The 13313-nt window shown below is 54.9% G+C and overlaps 1 pseudogene; it reads right to left on the bottom strand.

Annotated features, from left to right (window-relative positions):
- The window catches only part of LOC131586380 (uncharacterized), a 585722-nt pseudogene that overhangs the window by 462417 nt on the left and 109992 nt on the right, over positions 1 to 13313 (bottom strand).

Raw genomic sequence — 13313 nt, 5'->3', positions numbered from 1 at the left:
TGGGGCACCCTCCTCTCCCAGCCTTTTGAAGTCTCCTTGGTTGTTCCTTGGTGCCCACAACCACTGGGATGGTGTGGGTCACCTGGACACACAGGGCACAAATGCCAGAGGCAGTGGGGAGAAGGGGGTCTCACCTGGCCAGCAGACCCACGGCATAGTGGTGGGTGTCAGCACAGAGCAGCGTGTCCCAGCCACACTTGCGTTCCACTTCCAGAACCACATGGTCACACCGGAGAAGGCAGAGCAGGGACTTCAGGGTCTGCACTGCAAACCTGTGTGCACAGCAAGGCCCACGTCACGCTGGGAGCACGGGCTCCTGCCATGGGGACATGGCAGGGACAGGAGGACTGGGATGGAGCACCTGCTGGGGCTGGTGGCAAGGCCGTGTTGCTTCTGGCATCTCTTCCAGAAGGTATCAACTTCCTCTGGCATATCCAAAGTGCTGAAGAACACTTGGAAGAGCAGATGCACAAAGAGGTGGGGGAAATACCCATTCACTACACGTGGGACACAGGGCACCTGAAGGAACTTCCACATCACCACAGTTGCCTGCAGAGGACAAAGCACCCTGAGACAGCGCTCAGTGCCGAGGTGTCTCTGTGGCAGGGCCTGAGCGTGGCAGGGAGAGGCTGGGGGAGACACAGGGGGAGCATCGGGCCTGGTGCCCCTGAAGCTGCCCCTAGGCCAGGTTTCAGCCCGGTGCCTGAGGCAGGGAGATGCAGTGGGGGAAGGAGGAAACAGAGCTGCTGAAGACACGGCTGGCCATGGGGTGAGCAAAGGCCAGTTGCAGAAACTCACAGCCAGGGCAAAGACACCCGTGTTGTCCCCATCGGAGGTGCACGTGCTGTGCTCTGGCCAGTTCCCCAGCACATCAAGGAGTATCTGCACCACTGGCTCCACAGTCCTGCTCGAGCACATGACCGTCTTCCACATGGTCATGGCAGCTCTGTGGGGTGACAGCTCTGTCTCACGGGGGTCTCAGACACATCCCCGTGGCCTGGGCAGCAGTGGGGAGCTGAGCTGGCTGCCAGCTCTGCCTCTGCCCGCTGCCCCTCACCAGCAGCAGCACCCAGGCAGCCCAGCCCTGCGGGGACAGGGCCCTGAGGGGGCATGGCATGGCAGCAGGCTCAGGGGCCGATGTAGCAGGGCTGGGAAAGGGAGCAGCCAGAGGGCCCTGGAACTCTCTGTTGGTCAGACACCTGGGCCAGGCTGTGCAGGCTGATGGGCTGGGGAGCCCTGAGCCCTCTGGGCACGTGGGCCCCGTACCTGTCACACGTTGGGGCCACACGCAGGAGAGCAATGACCACATCAGCAGGCTGTGCCTCAGTGAGATCCAGCAGTGTCCTGCCCAGCCTGTGCTCAGCAGACTCATTGGCCATGAGCCACTGGTGGATGTACCTCACCATGGCAGGCACCTGGAGAAGGCACAGGGAGACTTGGAAAGCTGCCACAGGGAGTCAGGAATGTCCCCAGCTTCCCCAGAGAAGTGCTTCCCTTCTCACCACGCTGCAATGGCCTCAAAGGCTTAGAGTGATCAGCAGGCATGGCTTGGGAGGCCAAGCGATCCCTGGAGGATCAAACCCTGGCCACAGGCTGCTTACTTGCTCTGGAATGGAAACACCCTCCTCCAAAATCAATTCCAGCATGGCAGCACTGGTGTCGGTGGTGTAGACATCACCGTTTTCCATGGACCCCGTGCCCATGGCACTGGTCTCTTCCTGCCAAATGCACTTGATGAATTTGAAAGTCAGGCAGGAGAAGGAAGGGTGGGAAGAGAGGGATATTGCATGGAGAGCTCCAAGCATGGTGCTGGGGGGCTGAGCAGTGCCAGCAGGCCCAGCCCAGGTGGGGATGGCTGCAGGTACCTGCGCTGTTCTGTGGAAGAGGCCACCGGCAAGGTCCTGCTCTTGTGTCCCGTTCATGGCTGCATCTGTCAAAGAGCAGCCAGAGCTGAGGGGCTGCGGGAGAGGCCGGAGAACACAGCCCAGCCCTGCACTCCCCAGGCAGGGACAGCCCTGGGATGCCCCAGGGGATGGAGTGTGGCCACTGCTGGGGGGGTAGCCCCAGGCCTTCTTCCATCCTTTCTGTGGGCACATCCCCAGAGGACAGGAAGGGGCGGGAGGGAACGGAAAGGGACAGGACGTGATGGGATGGGATGGGATGTGGCCAAGCTGGCCCAGCTCTGCCACTCACCCTCCTGCAGTGGCTGGAAGTGCTGCACCTCTTCAGTCTCCTGTGCTGGGGCATCTCCAGGGCCTTCTTCTTCCTCCTCCTCCACCCAGGCCAACTTGGGCACTCTTGGGGGTCGCTGCTCCATGACAGTGACTGGATTGATGGTACTTGCAGGAGGGATGGCTCGGTAAAGCTCCAAGTCACCAAGTCCTGCAGTCGTGCCTGGAAGGCGCCTGCAAGACTGAAGTCCTGGCAAGACTGCAGGACAGCAAGTCCTGCACTCGGGTCTAGAGGGCTCCTGCCACAAGGACAGGAGGCTCCTCGTCAAGGATGGTGCTCTGGTCTCAAGGGCAGCGACTGCAGGGATGGGCGATGCCTCAGAAAAGCTCCGGGTCACCAAGTCCCACGGTCTGCCCTCGAGGGCACCTGCAGAAGAGAAACCTCAGCAAGGCCACAGGTCAGCAATTCCTGTGGTCTGGCCTCGAGGTCACCTGCAGGAATGACGGCTCAGAAAAGCTCCGGGTCAGACACAAACGAGTGCGCTGTGTGGGGGCTCCTCACAGCACCGCTCTGGCGCGTCCTGTCCCGTCGCGTGCACCGAGCACTGTGGCGTGGCCCTGTCACCGCCAGCTCCTATGTCACCACATGTCACAAAGGGCCCTCTGACACCCTGTCCATTTCCATCCCATGGTGGCCATATGTCACAAAGGGCCCTTGCACACACTGCCACCAGCCCTGGGGCCACCCCCATCCCCCCCTGAGTGGCCCAGGTTGGAAGGAATCCCTTGCCCAAAGTGTCTAAGACAGCCTGACAGGATCTTTAGGAACAGCTCAAACCATCAGCAAACGCTGCCCTGCTCTGCAGGCTCAGGGCAGCAGAAGGAGCCCCCAGGGCTGCCGACGCAGCCGCAGCAGGAAGGGAACGGGGCCTTGCACAGAAGCTGGCACGGCCTCCTTGGGACACGTCCCGGCTGGTGGCCATTCCAAACTCAGAGGTGTGACACAGACAAGGAACATCTGGTCCAAGGCACGAAGAGTCCACTAGAATGTATTTTAGCACATTAGAAAGACTTGGGAGGAATCCCAGAGGGTCATTTTTTGAAGCAAAGTGATCTGATTAAATACTATAACCAACGGTAGGCTTGGTAAAAATTAGAAAGTGGTGAAAATGGACTGCCTAATGGAACTTTAAATGATCATCCACTGTTACAGTTGATGTTATTTTTAAGAAAAAAAGACAAATGAGACCAAGTGATATGTGCAGACACATTTTTTTACCCTGAAGAATAAACCTGAGTGGCACCAAGAATATGGCTTTGATTTGGACCCCCAGGAGACTTTGGTCCTTCCTTTGGAAAGAGATAACAGGTGGAAAATAAAGAGATGTTGTTCAGCGTGTAGTTTAGGGCAGAGATGTTTGAAATTGGCAAAAAAGCACGAGGAAGACACTGTTATAGATGTCCAAGACTCACAGCCAAGTTATTCCAGGCCAGCTCTACCTTCCCCCTCAAGAAACCACTCCTCTCCCTCAATTAAATGAAAGTGAGAATGAGATGAATAATCCTGGTGAGGGGACAAGTTCAGGGATGCCAGTGACAACATGTACAAGGAATAAAACCAAGAAAGCTTTGCCTTTAGTTACCCCCTTAAGGCAAGTAGTGGGTCCCACAGGAGAAGCTGTGTGGGTGAAGATCCCCTTTTCTACTGGTGACCTGAATAACTGGCAGGAAGAAGTTCATAATTATAGAGAAAACCCTAGCAAAGTGGCAAAAGATTTGAGTTAATAGTCAAGAACTGAGACCCAGACTGAGGTGATTTCATGATGACAGCGCTAAGGAAAACAGATAAAGAGTTGGTGATGAAGATGGTCAGAGCACATGTGCAGGGAGAAATTGCTAGTGGAGCCTTACAAGGTACAGTGGACCAGTTGTTTCCTATTGTAAACCCTTTGTTGGACCCAAATGATGCAAAGAACTATGAGATGTTAACTAGATACTGGGAACTGTGGGGGCTGAGGAAGCAGCCAATACTGTAGCCACTCTCCCCTGGAGGAAGAGCCCATAGGAGGCTTTCACTTACCACTCTCCCCCAGAGGCTAAAGGCCTTGATGGGGAGCTTTTATTTTTACAGCCACAGGTTAAGTGGTTCCCAACATGTCTTTCCCCCTGTATGCATATTATTTTTACCCTGTTGGCCCTTCCCCCTTGTTCTGCCCCTGAATCCTGTGACCATTGTCCCTGTTGCTCCACCCCACCCCCTGCTTTTCCTATATAATCCCTGCTCTCACTGAGCCCAGGCCAGTTGTTGTCTCTGGGACCCTTCTGGAGAGAAGAATAAAGACCTCCTTGGAACCCCACACGGTGCCTCCCGTCTCTTTTCTTTGGCAGCGCCCGAGGAACAGCGGCCATTCCAAAAGCCCTTTGAAGGGCTCGCAGCTGAATCACGGGGGCAAGGCAAGCGTGCCTGTGCGCCCAGGGGAAGTGCCACAGGAGACGCTTCCCTGGGAAGGTCGCGGCACCCTAACCACCTCCGCTCGCTGCGACAAGTGGTGCCCCAACAGGGAGCTCTGACAGTGGTTCCCTGGTTCCCTGGATCCCGGGAGAAATGTCTCCTGCAGCACCAGCTGCAGAAAGCAAGTCACTCTCGGGTCTGTCACTTCCCTGAGGAAACCCCCTCGCGTTTTAGCAAGGGCTATCCAAGGGGACACCAGGACCCTCCTAGGACCATCCGGGGAGCGAGGAGAAGATCTCCCCAAGGACCAGTCAGTGGGTGACACCGTGCCCAGCAGTTTTTGTTCACCCAGTGGAGGTGGAAAAAGCTGCAAAAATCGGGATTTGGCCTTTCTGGGGGGGGGGGGGGTGGGGGGGGGTTGGAGCCAGTTTTATTCCCACGGGGAACAAAATCCTTCCTGGTTTTAACCAATCCCTTTGGAATGCTGCACATGGCTCACCTGGGCTGGGAGAACCTAGAAAAATCCTGGAACACACACCTGAGGGAGGTGTTTGTTAATCCTGGCTCCTCCCAGGAACTTCCATTCCTCAATCCGGAAAGGATGGATTAGGGAGTCCCCCAGTCTGGGAGTGCCTATGACACCGCCTAAAAAAACATTTCCTTGCTTTTCCAATTCCAGGAATGAAATTTCTGGATTATTTTCCATCAGGAAATTGGGTTAATTAAAGTGCAGGCTTTTCCACCAGCATTCCAGTCCTCGTCATTCTGGCAGTTCCACTAATCCCTATCCCAGGTGCGATTCAGAGAGTTGGGATTTCCTGGCTCTGAGCAACAACATCTGCAGTGGCACAGGAAACTCACAGCTCATGGGAACAAACTTTCTGTGTGACTTCAGAGGCCACGACAACCCTGAATGGTTTCCCTCCCATCCCTCAGCCCTTCCTGGCCCCAGGGGCTGATGGCATTTGTGCTCCCTCAGGTTCCTCTCCCCACAGCAGCACCATGGGGGTGCTGACGCCTGCTCTGGGCAGTGCAAACAGGGGCTCCTGAGCCAGTGCTGCCGTGTCTGTGCCTGCAAGGATGCGGCACCTCTCTGAGCTGGGGGAGAGGCCAGAGCTGCACAGGGGGGATGTTGTTGGCAGCTCCATGAGGATGCTCTGGGACGCTGCCCTGGGGTGTCCAGAGCAGTGGGGATGGATCAGCCCCTGCTCTGCTGCTCCTTCCCATCTCCCCCAGGGACCTTGCAGAGCCCCAGCCATGCTGTTTGCCCCCAGCCTGCCCACGGCCACCCTGGGGCTGCTCACGGGGGTTTTCTGTGCTGAGCTTTGGCCTGGGTGTGTTCTTGAGAGAGCCTGGGCAAGGAGCCTGGAGCCCCCAGGCCCTGGCCTGAGGCGTCAGCGCTGCCCCAGCAGTGCCCATGGCCTGTCCCTGCTGCAGCCCCGGCACTGCCACCCCCAGGGCTGTGCCCGGCCCCAAGAGCACTCAGGCCCTGCAGCAACACCAGGGCCAGGAGGGCAGCAGGGCAGTGGCACGGGAGCAGCACTGGCAACACCAAGTGCTGCTGCTCCTGGGCACAGCTGCTGTGCCAGCACTGATCTGCCCCCAGCTCTGCACACAGACACTGCTGCTGCAGCTCCAGAGAAGGGAGCAAAAGGGGGGTCTCTGGAGAAAACTTTGCTGGGAGATCCTTTAGTTCCTTTAAAACCACCAAGACCTCAGCTCCTTATTGACACAGTCTGTGGCCACAGGGAAGGTGAAGAGAAACAAAATGAGAAATGGCACAAACAATGACATTTCTTTCTGGACAACATTGAAAAGTAAAACAAAGAAAAAGAACCTCCAAAATGAAACCAACAATAAATATCAAAGATTATTTTTATTACAAGTAGTTTTCAGAAATTGGCCAGCAGTTTAATGTTTCTGAAATGATCCAGTCATCAGTGTCCACACTGCAGCCTTGAGCTCCTGGTTCCTCAGGCTGTAGATGAGGGGGTTCAGGGCTGGAGGCACCACTGAGTACAGAACTGACACTGCCAGATCCAGGGATGGGGAGGAGATGGAGGGAGGCTTCAGGTGAGCAAACATGATAGTGCTGATGAACAGAGAGACCACAGCCATGTGAGGGAGGCAGGTGGAAAAGGCTTTGTGCCGTCCCTGCTTAGAGGGGATCCTCAGCACAGCCCTGAAGATCTGCACATAGGAGAAAACAATGAACACAAAACAGCCAAGTAGCAAACAGGCACTGACTGCAATGAGCCCAGATTCTCTAGTGTAGGAATTGGAGCAGGAGAGCTTGAGGATCTGTGGGATTTCACAGAAGAACTGCCCCAGGGCATTGCCCTGGCACAGGGGCAGGGAAAATGTATTGGCTGTGTGCAGCAGTGAATAGAGAAAGCCACTGGCCCAGGCAGCTGCTGCCATGTGGGCACAAGCTCTGCTGCCCAGGAGGGTCTCATAGTGCAGGGGTTTGCAGATGGACACGTAGCGGTCGTAGCACATGATGGTCAGGAGGAAATACTCTGTTGCAGCACAGAAAACAAAAAAAAAGAGCTGTGCAGCACATTCTGTGTAGGAGATGTGTCTGGTGCCCCAGAGGGAATTGTGCATGGCTTTGGGCACAGTGGTGCAGATGGAGCCCAGGTCAGTGAGGGCCAGGTTGAGCAGGAAGAAGAACATGGGGCTGTGCAGGTGGTGGCTGCAGGCTACGGCGCTGATGATGAGGCCGTTGCCCAGGAGGGCAGCCAGGGAGATGCCCAGGAAGAGGCAGAAGTGCAGGAGCTGCAGCTGCCGCGTGTCTGCCAATGCCAGCAGGAGGAAGTGGCTGATGGAGCTGCTGTTGGACATTTGCTGTGGCTGCACATGGGGACCTGCTCATGGACAAAGGACAGTGGCAAGTCAGGAGAGGCTGCTTTGAGCCAAACCTGGGCCATTCCCTGTAGACTGTCCTGCTGGGACTCACCCACCTTTGTTCCTGCTCAAGAACTTCAAGTCAGAATCCAACTCCAAAGTTTCTTTCGCTTTTAATGGGTCCCAATGACGGACGTGGCTGAGAAAGTGTCCCCAGTCCCCGGGCAGAGCAGAGAACTGGAGGCACTGATGACAGCTGGGGACAAAGAGAAGCCAAGTCTTGGTGCCCTGGGCCACAGCAGCCAATGCTGTGCCAGCAAGGGCTGTGAGGAGACACCTTGTCCTGAGGCCCTGGGGCCTCCTGGCACAGCCCCAGCAAGGCTGGCCACTGTCACCCCCTTGGCCTGCCCTCGGCATCCCCCCTAGCCCACATGCCAGTGGCCTCAGGGATCTGCTGGAAGGAGTCCCTGGGGAGCCTTGCTCAGGAATGGCCCTGGGGGGCTCCTTCATGCTCCCAGGGACTGCAGCTTTTTCAAAGGACTTTGGCTTTTGCCTTGGGGTCTCTGAGAGGTTTGTGCAATCCTGGCCTCCAATTATCTGCTGTAATTAGTCCCTTGAGAGGCTTTGTCAGTAACAACACTCAGTGGGGCTCATTAATGCTTCAAGGTACTTCAATGATTTTAAGATACTTGCTATCTCCTTTTGATACAGACTCTAAGAGAAGTTTGTGCAATCCTGGCCCCAATTATCTGCTTTAACGAGTCCCTTGGGAGCTTTGCATTGACACTCAGTGGGGCTCATCAATACTGATGATACTCAGGGGCTTTTTCAGTTACTTTGGATTTTCCTTTCCACACTGAGTTTCTGGGAGATTTTTGTGCAATCCTGGCCTCCAGTTCTCTCCTCCAAGGAGTCCATGAGGAGCCTGTGTTGGGGATGGACCTCAGTGGCACCCATTACTGCTTCGAGAAACTTTGGGCTTTTCCTCTGACTTGGACTCCTGGAAAGTTTGTACAATCTCCTCTCAGGCTGTAAGATTCAAGGGCTCAGCTCCAAATGCACCACGGGGCTCATTAGGATCAAGCAAGTTCTGAGAAACCATGGCTGTGTCTTGATTTCCCTTTGGTCTCGTGCAGTTTTAGGAAAGTTTCCTCCAATAATTATGGAGAAATAGTTCAAAGAACTTCTAAGAAATATGAATTCCTATTTTAAAGGGTGTCTTTTATTCCTGTTCTCTTTAGAGCAGAGATGATTGCAGCATTCAGTGATGGATATTGATCCAGGGTCTCTCCTAAGGAGGTCTGGCCAGGTCAGAGAAGCTGTGCCTTGAGGTCTGACCCAGTGGGGACAACCCTGCTCCACATTCCCCAGCCCCATCCTGTCTCTCCTCACTCCCCTGGGACCTGCTTTGCTCACAGAACTGGCTGCACTCAGGCAAAGAGGGGTTTTCCTTCTTGTATTGTAGCAATCTGAAACTGCTGAGTTTCCCCATGGAAAACAGACACCCTCCTCAAGTGTGTGCCAAACCCAAGGTGCCACCAAGGAGGTTCCCCTTCCCCAAGGCAGAACCACACAAGGAATGTTTCAGACACACAGGAGTTCTACAATAAACACAAACCCAGAGTTGGCTGAAGGCAGAATTAGAGCAGCTGGTGAAGGACAGAGAAGCTTTGAACTCCTTGCAGCTGAAAGCACCAAGTGGGTTGTTGGGAGGTGAGTGAGTGAGGCAAGAGTGAGGGAAGGGAAATGCAGAGAGCCCTGGAAGTGTTTCTGTGCAGACAGGCTGCTGCAAGGGCAGCGTTGGACTTCTCTGGGGGGAACTGTGAGGGGAGGTCAGGACAGAGTGACCTCCCCAGTGACCTCATGATGTCACAAAGCCACCTGGGATGTCACAGCCCACTCAGTGGTGTCACACAACCTGCCCCAGGATGTCACACCACCTTTCTGTGATGTCACATCTCTTCCTACATGCCACAAAACCACTTCGTGATGTCACATAGCGTTCTGTGATGTCACACAGCAACATTTGATGTCATAGTTCACTCTATGATATCACAGTCGGCACTGTGATGTCATACAATGTCCTGAGATGTCACATGGCTCTTCTATGATGTCACTGCCCACTCTAGGATTTCATATCACAACCATGTGGTGTCACAGTCTGCTCTGTGATGTCACAACCCTCTCTGTGTTGTTGTACATCTAACCTCTGGTGTCACAGTCCTCTCTGTGATGTCACAACCCACTAAGTGATATCACCCAGCCCACACTGTGATGTCATACAGCCACACTGCGATGTCACACCCTGCTTTCTGATGTCACAGAATCCCCTCTGTGATGCTGTAGCTGCTCAGTGACCTCACACAACAAACTCTGTGATGTCACAGCCCCATCTGTGACCTCACACAACCCACTCGGAGATGTCACACAGCCCCTTTCTGACATCACAGCTGCTCTGGGGCTCCAGGACACAGCCACAGAGGTGCTGCTGTGACACAGCCCCCTCTGGCACATCCCCCAGCCCCTGCCAGTGCTGAGCCCCTGGGAGCTCTGTCTGGGCCTGCTGGTGTCCCTGAGCTGCCCTGGCAGGGCCCCAGCCCTGCTGGGCTGTGCTCAGGAGCTGCTCCTGGCCAGAGCTGTCTCCCTGCTGTGGTCTGTTTCCATGACAACCATCACAGCCCCTGTTGCTATGGTCAATCCCTTGGCAGCTCCATGGAGACCCCATGCCAGGGGTGGTTGCCATGGACACCAGCTCAGGCCTGGAGCCAGAGCCCGTTGCCATGGCAACCATTTGCAGTCCCATCCCCAGGCTCCTGGGATCACAGAGCCACAGAATTGGCTGAGTTGGGACGGAGCCATGGGGATCCTCCAGTCCAACTGCTGGCCCTGCACAGGACACCCCAACAATCCCAGCCTGGGCCTGGCAGCGCTGGCCAAACGCTGCTGGAGCTCAGCCAGCCCTGGAGCTGGGAGCCTTCCCTGGGGAGCCTGTTCAGTGCCCCAGCAGCCTCGCGGGAAAAACCTTTTCCTCACATCCAGCCTAAACCTGCCCGCCTCAGCTCCAGCCGCTCCCTCCACTCCTGGCCCTGGGCACCAGAGGGAAGAGGTTCCCACAGCCCCCAGCCAGGGACCCGCTCCCAAGGCTGCTGCCCATGGCAACCAGGCCTGGCACCAGCTGGGATGCTCGGTTTCCATAGGCTGGGATTCAAGAATGGGATTCCTCAATTTTCTGCTCTCGCTCAAACCGCGATGCTGCTCGCTTCCCTCCCACCTCCCATGGAAAACAGAAAAGGCAAAGATCCCAGGCTGGGAAAAGAACAATTTATTGAGAACAGCAACGAGATAAGGAATGAACAGGAACAGAAGCAATTTGGATAACAGAAGGGATAAGACAAATTATTTACAGGGAAAACTAAAACACCACCAAATGGCTCTTCCTGGCTGTGTATTTTCTCCTTCCTGGAAAGGACACCCTCTGGTGAGAGAGAGGGAGTCCTTTTCCTGTCCCTGGCAATGACCTGAGATGGGATTGAATATAATGACAGCGCTATGGCCATACCCTTATGTTCTTTCATCCCAAATCATGTCATTGCCACAGGCAGGAAAAGGTACAGGTGTCTTCCCAGCACGGATCACAGGGAACATTGATCAGCAGGTCACCATGTCCCTTCCCAACATGGATCCTCTGGAGCTGGAGCCATGGACAGAGCTCTTCCTGAACTTGGGGCATTTACAGGGCTTCCCTTACTGGTGCCTCCTTTTGTGTCCGGTCAAGTGAGAGCTGCGGATGAAGCTCTTCCCACACTGGGGACACTCGTAGGGCCTCTCCCCAGTGTGGATGCGCAGGTGAGAGACGAGGTGGGAGTTTCTCTTGAAGCCCTCCCCACAGTCAGGGCAGCGGAAGGGCCTCTCATCCGTGTGAATCCGCTGGTGCACGAGGAGATTGGAGCTGCTGTGAAACCTCTTCCCACACTCGGGACACTCATAGGGCCTCTCCCCAGTGTGGATGCGCTGGTGGATGATGAGGTGGGAGCTGCAGCTGAAGCCCTTCCCACATTCCCCACACTCGTAGGGCCATTCCCCAGTGTGGATCATCTGGTGGCGGATCAGGCTGTTGCTCCGGCTGAAGCTCTTCCCACACTCCAAGCACTTGTAGGGCTTCTCCCCATCCTGAACCTGCTCATGGACCACCAGCTCAGAGCCCCAGCTGGATCTCCGGCCGCCTTCCTGGCACAGGGTGGGTCTTTCCTCCTCAGAGCACCCTGGGATGGGTTTGGAGCCTCTCCTCCTGCGGGATCTCTGAATCTTTTCCTCCCCGTTGGATTCGGATCTTGTGGATTCACTCAAAATGGCCTCTTCCCTGAGGTTCTGCTGTGGGGATTTTTCCTCCCTGGTTTCCATCCTCAGCTCCTTGTCTGGGGGAGGAAGGACAAGGAGAGGATGGGATTTGCCTCCGTGCCAGAGGGAAGGGGAAGGAGATCCCCCCAGTGCGTCCCCGGCAGGACGGCGTCGGCAGCGGGGTTGTCCTGCAGCCGGGGGCCATGCTGGGCTGGGAGATGGAGCAGGAGAGAGGGGGAAAGGGGCACTGACTTCCTCCTCACCTGCCTGGGTGTCCTGGGGCATCTTCCTCTTCATTGCAGCATTTTACTCCATCTAGCCAAGGTTTGGGATTAGGAAATCCTGGTTTGAGAGAAAACAAGGAATGAGCACATTGAGTTTGTAGGTCTCTCTGTTCAAGTCCCTCTCTAGAAGTCACCCGAGCATCTGGGGTGTCTTGGCTTGAAAGGAAAGGTGTTTGCTAAGGAAGACAGAAACCTACACTGAAATATATTAAAATGTAAGCAACCTGCCCCCTCCAAATTATTATAATCTTGATATCAAAGTGCTCTCAGATAAAGATATAGGAATAGGAGTAATAATTCTTACTAAAAAAATTAAAATGAAAATGCAGCAGTACAAAACAAAAAAAAACAACAAAAAAACAACTCTCTGAGAGAGTCAGAATACAACCTGACACCCTGTTGGTCAGGGTGTTGGTAGCAGTCCGATTAAATGGTGGCTGCAGTCCTTCTGGAGTGACAGATGTGGTTCTGTTGAAGAAATGGTCCTGTAGAAGGGTGTAGCTTACCTCTGAAGTTCCGGTGCTGTAGATGGGTCTGGTCTCTCCTCTGGGAATCCAGTGGAGAAAGACTGCCTGTGGTGTTCTGATGCTCTGATTATATCCAGTCAGGAATGTTTGGCTCCTCCCCCTGGGTGGAGCATCTCACAATGAGATGATGTCATTTTATCAGTCCTGCAGTGAGACTCAATGGCCCATTAACAGAAGATATCCCCCTGGAGGGAGGATGGGTGGTGGAAGAGATAAAGAACACTGCCCCACCTGGTTTTAACAGCTGGCCCATTAACAGAAGATAACCCCCGGTTATGAGGGATGGGTGATGGAGGAGATAAAGAAAACTGCTTTACCAGGTTTTAACAGATGGTGATAGAATACATAATTTTGGTTACATCTTGCATTGCAACCCAGGACATGAGGTCCATAAAAATTTTGCGCCACAAATATTCAGCCCTGAAAATGCCTCCCAGGAGTTCCCCATCTCTGTTCTCTCCCTTTTGGTGTTATTCTCCCCTTATTCTATAGTTTGGAGCGCAGGGGGTCCAAGGAGTCTCCCCTGCCCCTCTCCAGGCTGTTGAGGGTCCCACAAATCGCGGTGCTCCCCCTCTCTGGGCTCCCCACTTTGGGGTCTTGGGGGTCACAGGGCTCTGCTCCTCCAGGCTGCCTCTGCCGGCAGCCACCACCGGGACGCCACAGTGTCCCCCCAAAGGACATTTTCTACTCAGCT

This window comes from Poecile atricapillus, chromosome 19 (genome assembly GCF_030490865.1).
Source record: "Poecile atricapillus isolate bPoeAtr1 chromosome 19, bPoeAtr1.hap1, whole genome shotgun sequence".
In the NCBI taxonomy this organism is placed as follows: domain Eukaryota; kingdom Metazoa; phylum Chordata; class Aves; order Passeriformes; family Paridae; genus Poecile; species Poecile atricapillus.
The sequence above is the reverse complement of the archived record's forward strand: the minus strand, read 5'-3'. Positions and strand labels throughout refer to the sequence as shown.